General features: G+C 49.6%; 1 protein-coding gene and 1 pseudogene across 1 annotated transcript in view; one reads left to right on the top strand and one right to left on the bottom strand.

Annotated features, from left to right (window-relative positions):
* The window catches only part of LOC130253447 (mas-related G-protein coupled receptor member H-like), a 141,206-nt gene that overhangs the window by 19,919 nt on the left and 105,735 nt on the right, over positions 1-15,552 (bottom strand). The window lies entirely within an intron of this gene.
* On the top strand, positions 9,589-15,303 carry LOC130253431 (mas-related G-protein coupled receptor member A-like; annotated as a pseudogene).

Raw genomic sequence — 15,552 nt, 5'->3', positions numbered from 1 at the left:
GATTTGCTCTTTCAACCATAGCTTGTGCTATTGTACGCGATGCCATGCACCAAGGCGATGTTCCATTTTGAGATGTATGCTTGGACCGTCTTTGAGATGAAGTTTGTGCCATTGTCTGTCTTGATTTGTTTTGGCACTCCAAGCCATACCATGACTGTCAGCCAATGTTGGATGGTCGCTTTGGAATCGGTCTTGGGTTGCTGTGTGGCTATGATCATACTGTTGTATGCATCCACGGTAACTGTGAGCCACGCTCGGGGTCTTAACAGCTGGCATTGTGTAAAGTCTGTTTGCCATATTTCTGAGGCTTTGAGGCCCCTGGGGTTGACGCCACTTGACCACAGTGGTGATTTTTGACAGTGAGGGCACGTGGCGACGCCGTGCTTTGCGTCTGCGGTAGAAATTCCACACTTCTTTGCAAGTGCTTTTGCTCCGATGTGAAGGGATTAATGCAACTGACAGGCTTCTTTCAGCGTCCATACGCCTTTTGCGTCAGCGTCAGCCTTGTCATTGCCAGTCTGGTAGAATCCTTTGCTCTGGTCATGGCTGTTGACGTGGATGACTGATATGATGCCTTTCCAAAGGCACCATAACAGTGAATAGAGTGCTTCTTCTAGCATCGTTGCCACCGTGGACACTGACACACCTGGTCCAGACATGGCTAGGCAGAGCTTGGCCACAAATATGGAATCAGTCACAATATTAAGGTGCTCTTCTGGGAACAGTCTGCACGCTAGCACTACGGCAGCTGCTTCAAGTTGTTGGACTGAAAGCGTGGGGTCGGTTGTCTTGATGCATTGCCATTGTTTTCCTGACTGCCATACTGCCGCTGCGGTGGAGGTCAGTGACAATGCGTCCGTGAAGACGGTCCTACCAGTGGTCGGTCGATTATCTTTGGTGGGAGGTTGATGTCAATGACCGTGAGCAGCTGAGTCCAAGGGGGTTTTGCAGCGTAGCGAATCTCTCCTCCGAAGCCTGCAAGGGCCATGGCTAGGTATTCAGATATTGTTGTTGACTGCGCGGAGAGCTGTTTGCGGAAGGGCAATTATATTTTGGCAGGTTCAATGCCCAGAAGTCTTAGGGCAAGTTTCCTGCCTTTCATGATGAGGCTGCTGAGGCACTCGACTCCTGGGGAAAAGGCGTGTGATGGTTTCCCCAAGACCACCCATTGTATTGGTTGGGCTTTGTTGGGGGGTCCTTGGGCTAGGGCTCCCACTCCCCCCTTTTTTGTAAAGTGGACATACAGATCGACCGGTGTACTTGAATCCCATCTGGTGAGTGTGCTCACTGACATCTGATGTTCGATAAAGTTGAGCGAGCTTCTGGTGTCAGGGTCTTCTGCTCCCATGGGTTCTTTCCTTTCAAGAGGTCATTTAGAGGGTCCATGACCTCGGGAGGAATCAGGACGATGTTGCGGACCCACTGTAAGGACCCTACCAATTGCTGCACATCATGGAGCATCTTGATATCTCGGCAGATTTTCATCTGGGGAGGGGTTACATAGGAGCTTGTGATTCCCACTCCTAGGAAAGTCACGCACGGTCCCTTTTTTATTTTTGCACTCGCTATTTCGAAGCCATTTGTCTTTAAGGTGTTGGAGATGGTTGATACCAGCTGGTCTACTTGGCTTGTTGATGGTGCGGCGATCAGGATGTCGTCCATGTACTGCATGATGGTCACAGTTGGATTGCTCTGCCAGACTGGTGCTAGCGCTCAGTCTACGGTGATCTGGCAGATGGTAGGGGAGTTGATCATTCCTTGGGGTAACATTTTCCAATGAAAGTGTAGGTTGGGCCACTGGCTGTTTGGAAAGAGGATGGAAAAGGCGAACTGCTCCTTGTCGTCTGCGTGCAGGGGAATAGAAAAGAAGCAGTCTTTGATGTCGAGCACTGCGCAGGGTTGTCCTGTCGGTATCATCGAGTTCATGGGCAGCAAAGTTTGTACCAGGCCCATCGGCTGGATTCTCTTGTTCACTTCCCGCAGGTTGTGCAGGAGACGAAAGCCTTCACCGGACCGTTTAGGTATTACAAAGATTGGGGTGTTCCATGGGCTCGTGGAGGGTTCTATATGATTCTTGTGTAACTCACGGCCAACTAGCTCAAGGAGAGCAATCATTTGAGGCTTGGACAAAGGCCACTGCTCGATCCGCAGCGGATCGACTGATTTCCAAGTTAGTCTGATGGGCAATGGTGGGTATGCGAAAGTGGCCCTTAGAATAAATTTGTCACCCTAACGTCCAGCAGGGCTAGGGCATCACTTCCCAACAAGGATGGGCAATCCGACATGACGTACACCATGAGGGTGATAGTCCTTCCTGGTCCTCTCTTGGTGCAGAGTGTTATTGCTATCGGTTGGGTGCATTTGCAGGCTCGGGACAGCCCTCCAACTCCACCCACCATGGGGGCTTCTTCTAGCTTCCATGGTAGAGGCCAGTGTATGTCTGGGATGATGGTGACATCTGATCCTGTGTCCACCCAAACAGGAAGGCAGATGGCCGAGTCGTTGGAGCTGTTGTGGAGACGACACACTGCCCACACAATCAGTGGGTGCTTACCCACCTTCACAGCAACAGCCACCCATGGGTGTTTTTTCCATGCTTTCATGGCCAAAGCCGCCCAGGGGCCTCATCCCCAGGGAGCTGTTCTTGGTATTCCTGAGGTGCAGATAGGTTTGACTGAGCTATTGGTTGGGCAATGAAGTTGGTATTTCTTGAGGGGGTAATGGGTGTGGAAGCCCCATGCCCCATTGAGGGCTGCTGGAGCTGGGCCGCTTTGTGTTCCAGGAGAGAGGGGGCTGGGTGCGGCCCGGCTGCCCCCTCCGCTTCCAGTTTCCCTGAAGCTTGGATCGGCATTCCTTAGCTAAATGCCCCTTCTTTCCACATGGCCAGCATGGTCCCCTAAGTTTCCCCTGGCGTGGTGGAGCAGCTTCTGGTGGGCATCCTGACTGGGGGCAGTTTACTGCCATGTGGCCTGCCTGGCCACACTTGAAGCATGCCATCACACTGGTTATTGCAGTGCGAACTGCTGCTTGGATGGGAGCTAGGTGTTCTTCCTTTGCAACATGTCTGATCATGGATCCAGGTGGCAGTGATCTTAAAATGTCCTTGGTGGCTGAATTGCATTACTGGCGCAGGCAATCTGCTAGCACCGGACCCTTCGCCTCTGGAGGTAATGCAGAGGAATCTATTGCTGCCTGAAGGCGGTCCACAGAGTGAAGCTCTCACTCTCACTCTGCTTTATAGTGGACCATGGCAATGGTCTGGCTATTATTTTAGAAGTAGTACGGATGGCTTCTCGGGCAGCACGGGTTGTTGTCATGACCTCATGGGTCCGCAGGCTCTCTGCCTGTGCTTGTGGGGTGATCATAGTTGGGTCTGTGCCCATTAGCCTCTGTATGCTGGAGCCGTGCAGTGGATGGTCTGCCCCCGTTACTAAGGCTAGCTGCTTTACACAATTGTCCTCCCATTCTTGTTTAAAAACGATCATCCCTGCCCCATCGAAAACCAGCCTGCAAGTCTGTTTGATATCAAAGGGAAGCATATCATTGCCTCCAAAAACGCTATCAATGAGTGTGGAAACCACGGCAGAATTAATCCCCCTGTCCGCAACCGCTTTAACAATTGCCTGCACGTCTTTCAGATTTACCGGCGAGTAGGTTCTTTGATTTCCGCCTTCCCCCCCCCACTCGAACCGCAAACACCAGTGTGGCTGACGGAGCCCACTCCGCGCAAGCTATTTTTATTTTCCGCCAGTCTGTAAGCGGAGTTCGATCTTTCTCTGATATCCCCTTAACCCGCGCAGGACCGTTGCAGCTAGTGATCTTATATGCTGCTGCTCCCTTTTTGTTAAAGCCCGAGTCGGTGTCAGAATCGTCCTCTGACCACCTTTCCAGCTGCCCATCCCAGCTCGAGTCAGAGTTCGAGCTGGAAGTAGACTGATTGGATGTTTCCGGGCTACTGAGCCTTTTTCTTGGGCTCCGACCCCGCCCCTTCTTCCAGGGGTTGGGCCGTTCTCTCCCTCTGGGCTCTCCCCGCCTCATGCTGGGGGAGGCTCTTGCCTTATAAGGACCTGATTTAAAATGAGCTCTTTGATTTGTCTTAAGTTCCTTCCCGGGGGCCGCCCCTCCTCCCTTCTCGCCCGTGCTTGCGCGGTTCAGCGAGCCTCCTGCATTTCCACCCCTGCGTCATTGTTCCACCCCCCATCTCGGGCTCTGGCACCATTTTCAAATGCATATGGCCTGGGTGCCTTTTTATTAACCGCTTCAAGCTCTGACATTATAGCAGCATTCCACGCCTCCTCTGCTAGCCCCTGCCACAACGCCCGCGCGCGCTCCCCCCCTCCGATGATGGTGAATCCAGACTCGGGGGTCATGGAGGGGGTTCCTGAGTCTGCACATCTGCCCGCTAGACCGGTTCAAACTCCTCCACAGTTTGCGTAGCTGCCCTGATCCCCAGCTGCGGCGTAGCTAATAAACAGGTCTGCGTGGCTTTCCAGGTCTCCTGCTCCTGCCGAGCATTTTGCAGAGCCTGGATAACTCTGCCCCAAGATTTGAGGGTTTTCCCTGAGCCTGAGGACATGGTTTTCTCAGCCAGAGCCCTTGTGCATTCATCCCATATCTCCGGATGGAGAATTTCTACCAGGCTTTCTATAGCCCCTATCTTTATCAGTCTCGGCACTGCGAGAATAAAATCCTTAAGCTTACAATCGATACCCCACTGCTTGTGGATCTCACTTACGACCTTCGTGATAGTGTCCATGCTCCTCGCTGGTCCAGGGACGTCTCCCCACGCTGCACTAGGCCAGCTGTGCGGCCGCTGGTTCCTCGTCCAGGCAATCCCTGAATCCCGGGTGGTAACCGTGTCCCGGGTTTCGGCACCACTTGTTGCGTGGTGACCTGGTTCAAGCCCGGCATGGCGGCCTTAATCCTGGGCCACTCGGTCCATATGCTCCTGGACACCAACGTGGTGGAGAGTAAATGGCGTTTATTGAAGGGTCACAAGAGTTTTTATAGCTTGGGCAGTCAGTGTCATTTCCTTCTGCTCATGTCCGGCTGGGTGCGGCCTGGTACGGAGCAAAGGTCTGAGTGCGAGGGGGGAAGGGGTCCTGACTGACCGTAGAGCCCGATATCTTCTGCACGCATATCCCTAACTCTCCATACCGTTGTAAACTCTCACCACACACAGAACAAGGAGAGATCCTTCTGTGTGTCCACGGAGGTAAAGAATTCCTTCTTCCTAATGCGTTCCATTGTGTTAGAAAGTTTATTGTGGTTAGTTTTGGTATCACTCCCAATTCCCATCACCATTCCCCATCCCATCTCCATCCCATCCCGTCTCGTCCCATCCCGTCCCATCCCATCCCATCCCATCCCATCCCATCCCATCCCATCCCATCCCATCCCATCCCATCCCATCCCATCCCATCCCATCCCATCCCATCCCATCCCATCCCATCCCATCCTCACTCTCCACCTTGAAGTTATGCCCATCGGGCTCTGCTGCTCTCCAGTCAGGACATTTGGGAGGAACAGCATCCTGACCGTTCCCAACATCCTCCAGACCCTTCCAGAGCCCTCCAACCCTTCCAGACACCACTGACAATCTCCAGTCCTGCCCTGAGGCTGGCTTTTCCCCTAGGACAGCCCCACTCCTGTCCTTCTCTCCCTAGGACCATGGGCAGTGTCTCTGCTTCTCCCAGCCATTCATGGTCTTATACCTTAAAATTGGCATTTTAGCAAAGGAATAACTCTGAACAACAATTAGCTGAAAAGGTGTCTCATGACTTAGCCCTGCTAAAGGCATGATTTATACAATGCTGGGGCCAGGAGAGCTCCAAGGGTCTCCTTTTGGAATACTGTTTATAGGGCCCCAAGAGATGGGCTTCAGTCACAACCATGTTTCATCCTAGCCACACTTTGGGCTGGCAACTTTCTGGGAAAGTGTGAGAACAGGGATGTTGTACCATTCAGGAAAGTGAAATAATTTCCAAGGCTGTCCATAGAACCCAAGAGTTTGTTGGAAACCAGCAGTTCCTGGGAGCAGAGGGTGTTCCTCATGAGCTGCAGAGGAGCTGAGCCCAGGGGCTGCTCCTCAAGGCTGATGCCTAAGGAGCATTTCTCAGATCCCAGTGGAGCCTGGAAAGGGGGAGGGGATGCACCAGCACAGGGAGGGTGATGCCGTGTATATTTAGTAATAAGGTGGCTCAAGGAAACCTGTGCTGAGGTCCTTCAGCAGAGCAGTGGAAGGGATCAACAGGCTCAGATCCCCGTGTCCGTGGAGGCATCATTTCTGCTGGCAGTTATTTCTCTCTTCTCTTCAAAGACATCCTGGAGGGAGAGCTGGAGGGACTCCACAGAGCAGTACCTCCAGCAGCTCCCTGCCAGGAAGTAGATGAATGGTTTGATGCTGCTGTGGATGCAGGTGAGCAGGAAAGCCACGTGGGATGAGAAAATGGTATAGCCAAACTCCTGCAGTAAATTCCTGAGGCTGAAGGGCAGAGTGAGGAGCACAGAGAGGCAGATAACAATGTCGAGATTCTTAGATTGCTGCTGGTGGGAGTCAGACATGATCTTAAGGTAGAGGACTGTGATGGAAATGAGAATGAAGGGAACACAGAGGAGAAGGTCAAAGGTGTACCTGGAGATGAAAGACACCTGGCAGTGATCAGATAGCTGGGACGCACACAGGGAAAACCATGTGGAAACGACAGTGATGACAGTGATGAAGAATGCCCAGAGCAGGGCACACACCACCATCAAGAGGTGCTGGGGACGGTGGCAGCAGTGCCAGAGCAGGCAGTAGATGGACCTGCACCTCTGGATGCTGATGAATGTCAGCAGGTACAGCCATGTGCTGTAGGAAACCAGAGACAGCTGGGAAACCACCCACACATACAGCAAGGGCATGATGACAGTGCAGGACACATCCTCCAGCAGGAAAAGCAGAGGGGCAGAGACCAAAAAGAGAAGGAAGTCAATAAAAGTCTGGGTGAGGGTGTAAAGAGGGGTGCTGTTCCTGGAGACACGGTGGGAGCCCAGGAGCCAAAGGACAGCCCCATTCCCAGCCAGCCCAGTGAGGCAGATGAGCAGTGTCACACTGTGTTATGGCCACGTTGGTGACATCTGTCTCACAGAGATTGTCCCCTTCAGTGAGTGATGCAGGAGATGGAGACACAGTGGTCACCTGCATGGATGGACACTGGGCAGGCAGTGGGATGTGGCCCCTGGCTGTGGTCAGAGTGGATGGGAGTCAGTGGCTGGAGAATCCAGGGATGGATCATGCAGCTTCTCAGGAGCTCCCTGCAGTGGGAAGGATTCGGTGGGGATGAGTGAGATGTGCAGGGGAGGAAGGAAGGCAGGAGTTGGGAAGGATGTGGAAGGAAAGCACCGGGCAGAGGAGGGACCTGGGGAGGGCACTGTGGTCACCAGGAGAGGGTGGCAGGAACAGAGCTCCAGCAGCTGCTGGAGGAGAGGAAGATGGGGGAGGGAGAAAGGAAAACATTCCACTGACCTGTTCACTGTGGGGCAGCAGCAGGCAAAGGGGGTCTGTGCAGATCCGTGGTGCTTCCTGGTACCTCTTGCTCCTTTGGGATCCATTTCCTAAATCAGCTGCTCCCACGTCAGTAACATGAAGGAGAAAGTGTCCAGACCACCAGGAGCTCCCCACTCCCATCCTGCTGTCTCTCTCTGTGCCCTGTCCCTCAATTGTTTACCAAAGCTGGTGGGGGCCACAGGGCAGTCAGAAGTTGTTTTACGACTCTTGATCGATCAGAATTCCACAGCCTTTGGGTTATTAATGTTGATTTTTTTTACCCTACAAAGTAAGTGGTCCTATTCTTTGTTGTGAGAAATGACCCTGCACAATTAAAATTTAAAAAAGCTTATTAAACTACAACAAGGGACAAAATAAGGTAAAAGCAACACCTCTGGGTGCTCACCCACAGACAGAGGCACAGCCACAGGCACACTGCCCACACCAGGAACACGCCTTATATACTCTTGGTAAACCAACCCCCTGGTAAGCCAAGCCCCACATTCAAACATATTCCACTCCTCTGACACAGCTCCTCCTTCATCCTGCCTTCCTGGAGCTTGTGCAGCCCTTGTGGCTTCAGCTCCACACCATGGTCAGAGATGAGCATTACAGAATTCAACATGAACACAGCACTCATATTAGAAAAACTCCACATCTGAACAGAGCTTCTTTTAACATGATAACACACATAATATTCATTCAACATTTGTGAGACCCAAACACTATACTACCTGTTTATAACATCTGTGAATGTCTCCTCATTTCCCCCTAATTAAAAGCACTTCTTTCCAGAAGAGTGTCCCATTCTCCAACTTCCCTCCCTCACCTGACAGGCTTCTACCATTCCTCATTTCTCTTTTCTGAGGAGTCATTGTCCCTCCAGCAGCAAAGGGATGCTGGTGGTGCTGGTAGCACTTGTGGTGTTTGCAGCACTGTTGAAGCATCTGACTGCTTGTGAGAAACAACTCCCCTTCTGGGAAGAGCTCCAGAATCATTGCCAAAACCTCCCCTGGGCTCATGGAACACCCCTGGGCCATGGACTCCCATTTCTATCATTCCAATGCAGACTTACACTGCCCAAGAGGAGGACAGCAATCAGCTGCCTGCAGCCCAGTTATCAGCACTAAGAGCCCACCCTTATTGCTGCCAATCCCCTTGCTAATGCAATGAAAGCTATTGGAGACCAGAGTGCTGTGAACCCCCTTCCAGTCCTTCACCAGAGCTCCTGCTCCTCCTCCGTTCTGGGAACACCTGTGGTATTTTCTACCTGATCCCATACTGTCCCATTGCCAGCAGTGACACCTTCTACTATGCCAGGTTGCTCCAAACCCTATCCAACCTGGCCTTGTCACTTCCACGGATGGGGCAGCCACAGCCTCTCTGGGCAACCTGTGCCAGTGCCTCAGCATCCTTACAGGGAAGGATTTCTTCTCAATATCCAATCTGTACCCACCCTCTCTCAGGGGGAAGCCATTCCTCCTTGTCCTATCACTCCATGTCCTTGTCCAAAGTCCCTCTCCAACTCTCCAGAAGCCCCTTTAGCTCATGGATTATGAATTGTTTGCACTTGAAAGGATTAACCAGGTTCAGAGATGTGAGATTCCATAGTTGGAGACACAAACACGGTGTCAGCAGGGTAGAGAGGTGACAGTTCTGGTGTCAGGGCCACCACATGTGCCAGTTTCCAGCAGGAGCATCCCAGATCCCTGAGGCATGTCAGCCTGGGTAGGAATCATCTTACCTCAGCTTTCCAGTAATTCCTTGGAATTCACTGTAGGCTGCTGTCTGACTGCCAGGATAGTGTAGAAGATGACTCAGATGAAACCTGCAACTCTCTAAGGATTGTAGCCTTGAGAGCAGCTTTGATTCACCTCCTCCCAGAAGAAATGACATTACCAAAATCCTAAATCATCCTCTGCTGTGTGCGTGTTCTGCAGCTGATGCACAGATTTTATTCTTCCATGCATGCTCTTGGAAACTGTGTGGTCAATGCCCATACCACTGAAATTGTGGCTGGATGGCAATTAAGTCAATTAAGTAATTTTTCTTTTCTCTGGGTCTCATTCCTTTTGAAGGTGATTGATGTCTATTCAGATGAGCAGGTAACTACTTTGGACATGTTGGTGATAGAACACATGCATAACTTCTCCCTAGGTTAGTAAATCAGCTAGGCTTCATCATTGTACACTCAGCTAAAGATCTTTACCTAGAAACTTTTAGAAATTGCCTCTGCACATGTAAATCTTCAAAGCAGTATCACTCTGCTAGGGATTAAATTTCACTTCATTTTATCTCAGAATTTTTAGCATAAATATTGCATTATTTAATCATTCGTGAGGGGCCATATTCCCCTTTTTTTTGTTTTTTAACGTGTCTCTCATTATTGAACATGAAGGCAACATAAAAAGCAAAAAACTTGCAATTTAAATAAACAGATTTTTACAGAAGTTAGCTCCATGCAAACTTCACATTACTCATCTCTATATCAAAAGAATTGCATCTTATAATTCAAATGAATGTATTTTAAGAGATCTTAAAACTAATTTCACTGAAATTTAACATTACTTAGATATAATAAAAGTACACATAAGAGAACTTAAAGTTAATATTGCTGAATTGATCTTAACAGAACTTCAATTGAATAACACTTAAATTTAACTTTGCTTAGTCTAATACTTAATAGAAATTAACTTCACAGTACTTAACCTTAACAGAATCTCAATTCATTTTGACTCTATCATTACAAAAAGTTACTGGAAATTTGTCATACAGCAGTTAAATATGCAGGTAAACAACTGTATTGAGACATAGCAACATTTATTGTAGGAATTCAACTGCTGAAGCTTTTTTAAGGATGCTTGTACAATAGATTTGAGTTTGGCCTAATAAAAGTAATGGGATATAAATATTGAAGGCTAAAGCAATGAATTTTACACAAGTAACTTGGTTAGGTTAATGGGTGTGTAAGACTGATCCTTGCATACAAACAGTTACAAAATTTAGGGTTCCGTTTATTCTAAAGAGTAAGCTACTATTTACAGTATTTGTGGTCCTTTAATATGTGGCATGGAAGAATAATTACACTTGAATTACTAAATAGCTGTACCGAAAGTTTCACAATAAAAAACTTGTTAAAACTATGGAGTAAAAGGCAAGAAACTGGTAATACAACAGTTTGGCTGGGGTGAGGTGTCCCTCATTGATCTGTATCAAGTGGTGGCCTTCATAGCTAAGGCTGTTTCCCCCAGTGCCTGGAAGCACCTGGGGCACTTCAGCAAGGGCCCTTTGTGAGGGCCATTTAGCCTGAGAGTTAATAGTAACTCAGCCCCTCTGTCTTTGAGACTGCTAACTGGTATCTTTTGTCATATTAATGTCAGGGTACATTGACATGTGGAGCATTGTTCTAAAATAGGCTGTAGCAAACATACCTGGGGTGTTATGTATATGTTGCCCTGGTGGTCTGAAAACTCCTGTGGGCAGCAAATGCACAGACGAATCAATTATCGTGACTGTGCCGGAGGTTGCCAGTCCAGTCCAGTGCTCCCTGGTGTGGCCAGTTGTAGATCGGCGACCAGCCAAGGCTGCTTGTGGTGGCTGGGCTGGGGATTGCTCTGGTCCCCTCTGGTTTGCAAGCCCCACAGATTTCATAAGCAAATTTCTAAACTCTTTTTCCACTGAGCATCAAAAATGACATACTGAGTTTGGGTTAACAGTAAGTTCTCCAGTCCCTTTAAATCATGAGGTGTCATAAGATGAGTTGACAACGTAGACTGTAAAAGATTAGAAAAGTAGGGAGATCCCAGCCAGTGTTCTGCTGCCATGCAGCATAGTTCCTTAATTTCTGAATAAGCGAGGCATTCCCACCTTGGTGTATTTCCCCTGGCGCTGTGAAACAATTTTTGCTGCAATATCAATATCCCCCTCCTTCAGAGCCTTTTCCTTTAATGGCACCCAGTTTTCATGGGGGTCAGGAGGGAATAAGTCAGGCTCAGCATCTGGATGTATTGGTCCCAGGTCAAGGGGGTGCTGTCCTCCTCGCTGCTAGAGTCACAGTCGATAATATAGGCTGCTAACGACTGTGAGAGAGGATGCCTTCCTGGAGGGGTTGACAGCTGTGGTTGCTCTCCAGTATGAGGAATGCCAGTTTCAAGTGGGCAGGGAGAGTCAGAGCAGGGCAGGGGGCCAGCAGCATCCACAGAGGATACAGCCTGAGACTGCTCTTGCTTTTTCAGTGTTTCAAAAATCACCCTCCAGACTGGGAACATACACATTGCCTGCTCGTGTCTCATAGTAGCCATATCATAGAGCTTAATGCCAACCTTGTCCAGTAGTGGAGGGTAAAAATAGAAGAAACGGTGATTTAGGGAAACATGCATGACACCCATTGTAAAAGTGACTTATGGTTGTGCTTTAGGATGGGGGAGCCATGCTTGCTCTTCTTGGCCAGCATGGTTTTATTATCGTCTCTCTCCTCAGACATGTTCTGTCCCATATTTCAGTTCCCTGGCTCACCTGTCACGTTGCAGCAGGACAGGTGATTGTGGGCCCAGACGCGGTTCCCGGGGCTCGCCGGGAATTTTTACTACATTGCTTGGGTTAATATCACACAGACAAACTTAAACATTTTACAACATTTCTACTTGATTCAATCTTCCCTGTTGCCAGTTTTGATCCAATCTTCTTGCTCTGTTCTTGCCAAGACATCTTGGTTATCAAACCGCTGTTATAAATTGCTCACCAAAATCGGGTAGGTCAATCAGTGAGGCAATTTATTGGTCCATTGGTAAGGAAGGGACAAGCAGCGCTGGGGACACGGGGAGTCTGCGCTCTGCCAACACGACCGTCTCACCTTTGGTCACTGCCCCTGCAGTTTCTTGGTGGGCAGTGACATGCCCACTGTGCTGGGGTACAAGTCTGAGCAAGCCCTAAATGTTAGCCAGCCCTCAAGCAGCAGTGGCCACAAGCTCCCACTGGGTCTGAACAAAGCTCGAACATGTTGTCAGGTTACACTCCTCGCAAGCAGGCAGCAGCAGCGACAAGTCTGCTCATGTCCACATGAGCCCATGTTTTCCTTATACATGAAAGTGGATACAATTCATAGTTATAGTGACAAAATAATAAAAATACATAAAAAAACCCAACAACAATTTACAACAAAGTGATTTAAAGAAATATAATAAAATCATTAGATTTTCCTATGTCTTATGTCCATGCTTTACTTTGGATTGAGTATTCTTGTATATATTGATCCCATGATGTATTTTCATAATGAGACAAATCACTATGTAACATCTCACACTGCTTATGTTAAATAAAACCACAGTACTCTCTCTCCTAGCTCCCACATCTCCTGTTCCTCATTGCCTGCAGAAAGTCAAGAGCAGATCAGAAGCAGAGCCCTGATCCCGTCACAGGCTCTGCAATAGTTCCTGACTGTAAGAGCCCTGGAGAACAGGAGCCAGCACGGAGAACAGGGGGTGGGCAGGAGCTGGGACAGACCCCGTGCTGGATGCTGCTCGGGCTCATCCTGTGGGCTTTGCTCCCCTTTCCCAAGTGACCATTGCAGGGAACCTCTGAAGATCCCAACCCAGGGACAGCACCTGGTGTGTGTGAGGTGATGAGAGTGCCCTCCAGTGAAGTTCTCCAGGCTGTGAGGGGAAACAAGTCAGTGTCTTTTTCAGATTAATCAGTGCCACCTCCTTGTGTGGAAACTCATCATCCCTAGTTTATTTCAGGGAATTGCTGTTTGTAGGATACTAAAAGCTATCAACCTTGTGGAAAAATGGAGGGAATATTGAAATGAGTGTCCTGCTGAAGGAATCCAGCATCTCAGTGATATCAGCTAACACCTGAGAATCCATGCCAAATCCATCCCTAAGCCATTCGTTCTATGATAGCCTCGCAGGCAATTCTTTCCTTCTCCAATGGTTTTCCTCCTCCAGCTGAGTCCTGTCCACAGCCAGAAAGGAGGTATCTCCCAGGCTTTGGTGCCAGGCTCGCCAGACCAGTCTCCCACATCCTGCTTGCCATCTGTCCTGTCCCTTGCCTCTCCCTGTGCGGCTCCACATGGAAGCTGCAGGTGGGAAAAGATGGGAAAAGCCACATCTGGTGGACAGCAAGGTTTCTATAGTGTCTCTGTTTTTAACCCTGCAGCTGTGTGAGGGGAAGGAGAAGCAGCAGAGGTGTCACAATTGTGAACACATTGTCCTCTGCTGTGGAGGGACCAGCCCTGCCAGCTGGAGGCAGCCCAGTGGGGAGGCATCCAACGAGAGCTGGAATGAGGAGAATCACTCCAACTGGACTCACTGTGACCACAGCCACTGGAGCACAGTCCCTGTCACGCTGCTGCTGTGTGGAATGGTGGGGAACAGAGCTGTGCTCTGGCTCCTCTGCTTCCACAGCTGCAGGAACCTCAACACCATCTGTGTGCTCACCCTGGCCATGGCTGACTTCACCTTCCTGCTCTCCATCACCATCACCCTGGTGGTATTTCTGTCCCTGAGAGCTTCTGCCACCAGCTGGGCCCATGACAGGGCTGTGACAGCTGGGCTGAATGTCACCATCCTCTTGTCTTTCCCTGCTGGTATCTGCTCTCTGACAGCCTTCAGTGCTGTAACAGATCTGCTTGTCCTTCAGTGTCCTGCTGGCCCTGCCACTGCTCCCAGCACTTCCCACTGCTCCTGTGTGCCCTGCTCTGGCTCCTTGCTGCTCACTGTTACCCTCTGTTTCCACCCTTCAGTGCTTATGGCCTTGGTTCTGAGCTACCTCTTCTCCATGCCCACCCTGACCTGTTCTGGCCTCACGCTGCTGCCCAGGCTCCTGTGCTGTTCATGGAAACAGCTTCCATGGGAGCTCTGTGCCCTGCTTCTGCTGCCTGTCATCTCCTTGCCCTTTTTCACTGCTTGATTTGGGTACTGGCTCTTGCTGAGGACATTTGACTTCTCTGTCTTTGCCCTCAGCACCTCTCTCCCGCTCTCCTGTGCCAACAGCAGTGCCCATCCTCTGATTTACTTCCTGGCTGGGAGATGTGCAGAGGAATTCACCCTCTCTGTTAGTGTTGCCTTCCAGAAGGCTTTTGAGGATGTGTCAGTGCCAGGGAATAGGGACAACACTGTGGAATCATTATCAAGTGGTTTCATCATGAAATAGAGTCATTATAATATAGACCCATATAATACCCAGAGTTGGAAGGGACCCACAAGGATCATGGAGTTCAGTTCCTGACCCTGCACAGGACATCCCAACAATCCTACCCTATACCTGAGAGCACTGTCCAAAAGCTCCTTGATGTCTGTCAGGCTGGTGCTGAGTGCTGCAGGGGAACTCCTGCCTGGAGTGGGTTCTGGATGACAAGAGGAATAATCATGGAATGGTTTGAGTTGGAAGGAACCTTAGACATTGTCGCATTCCAGCCCTTCTGCCATGGGAAGGAACACCCAGGAAACCTCTTACTTTGAAATCTTTGCACTTTTGAAAGGAAGCTCTGGTAGAGAGTGGCTGAAGTCACACTGGAGACAATGAATGTGCTTGGAAGTAGAAAAAGTACATTGGAGGATAATAATCCTTCTGAACTTGCCTTGGGAGACACTCCCTGGCAGAGTTGTTCTTTCCTTGACAAGGGGTAGTACCTTGGAAAGTTTCTGCTTTCCAGTGGAGAGGATAATGGGAGACAGGAAGAAAAAACCCTCTCAAATGTCAAAGTCTATCTCTTCTGTTAATTATTAACAACTCTTTTAATAAATGCTTTTGCAATGTTTAATCTCATGTGTGTCTTGTGTCTCTAAAGCCTGACTTAGTACCCAAGGCTTTCACTCACCCTTCCCTTTCCAGAAGCAGTGGCATCTTGGTTTCCCCTGGATTTAAGGCAGTGGGAAAAGGAGGGACAACTTCCCTCTGGGTAGGAGATGTGGCTGCTGCCCAGGTCTCTCCCAGAAGGAATGAGGAGATCTTGACACTGTCAACATCAACCCTCTCATTGCAGGCACGTGTCTTAGGGAGAGTTCTGGTATGAGACAGGTACC

This window comes from Oenanthe melanoleuca, chromosome 5 (genome assembly GCF_029582105.1).
Source record: "Oenanthe melanoleuca isolate GR-GAL-2019-014 chromosome 5, OMel1.0, whole genome shotgun sequence".
Classification (NCBI taxonomy): domain Eukaryota; kingdom Metazoa; phylum Chordata; class Aves; order Passeriformes; family Muscicapidae; genus Oenanthe; species Oenanthe melanoleuca.
This window is presented reverse-complemented; position numbering and strand designations above follow the sequence as displayed.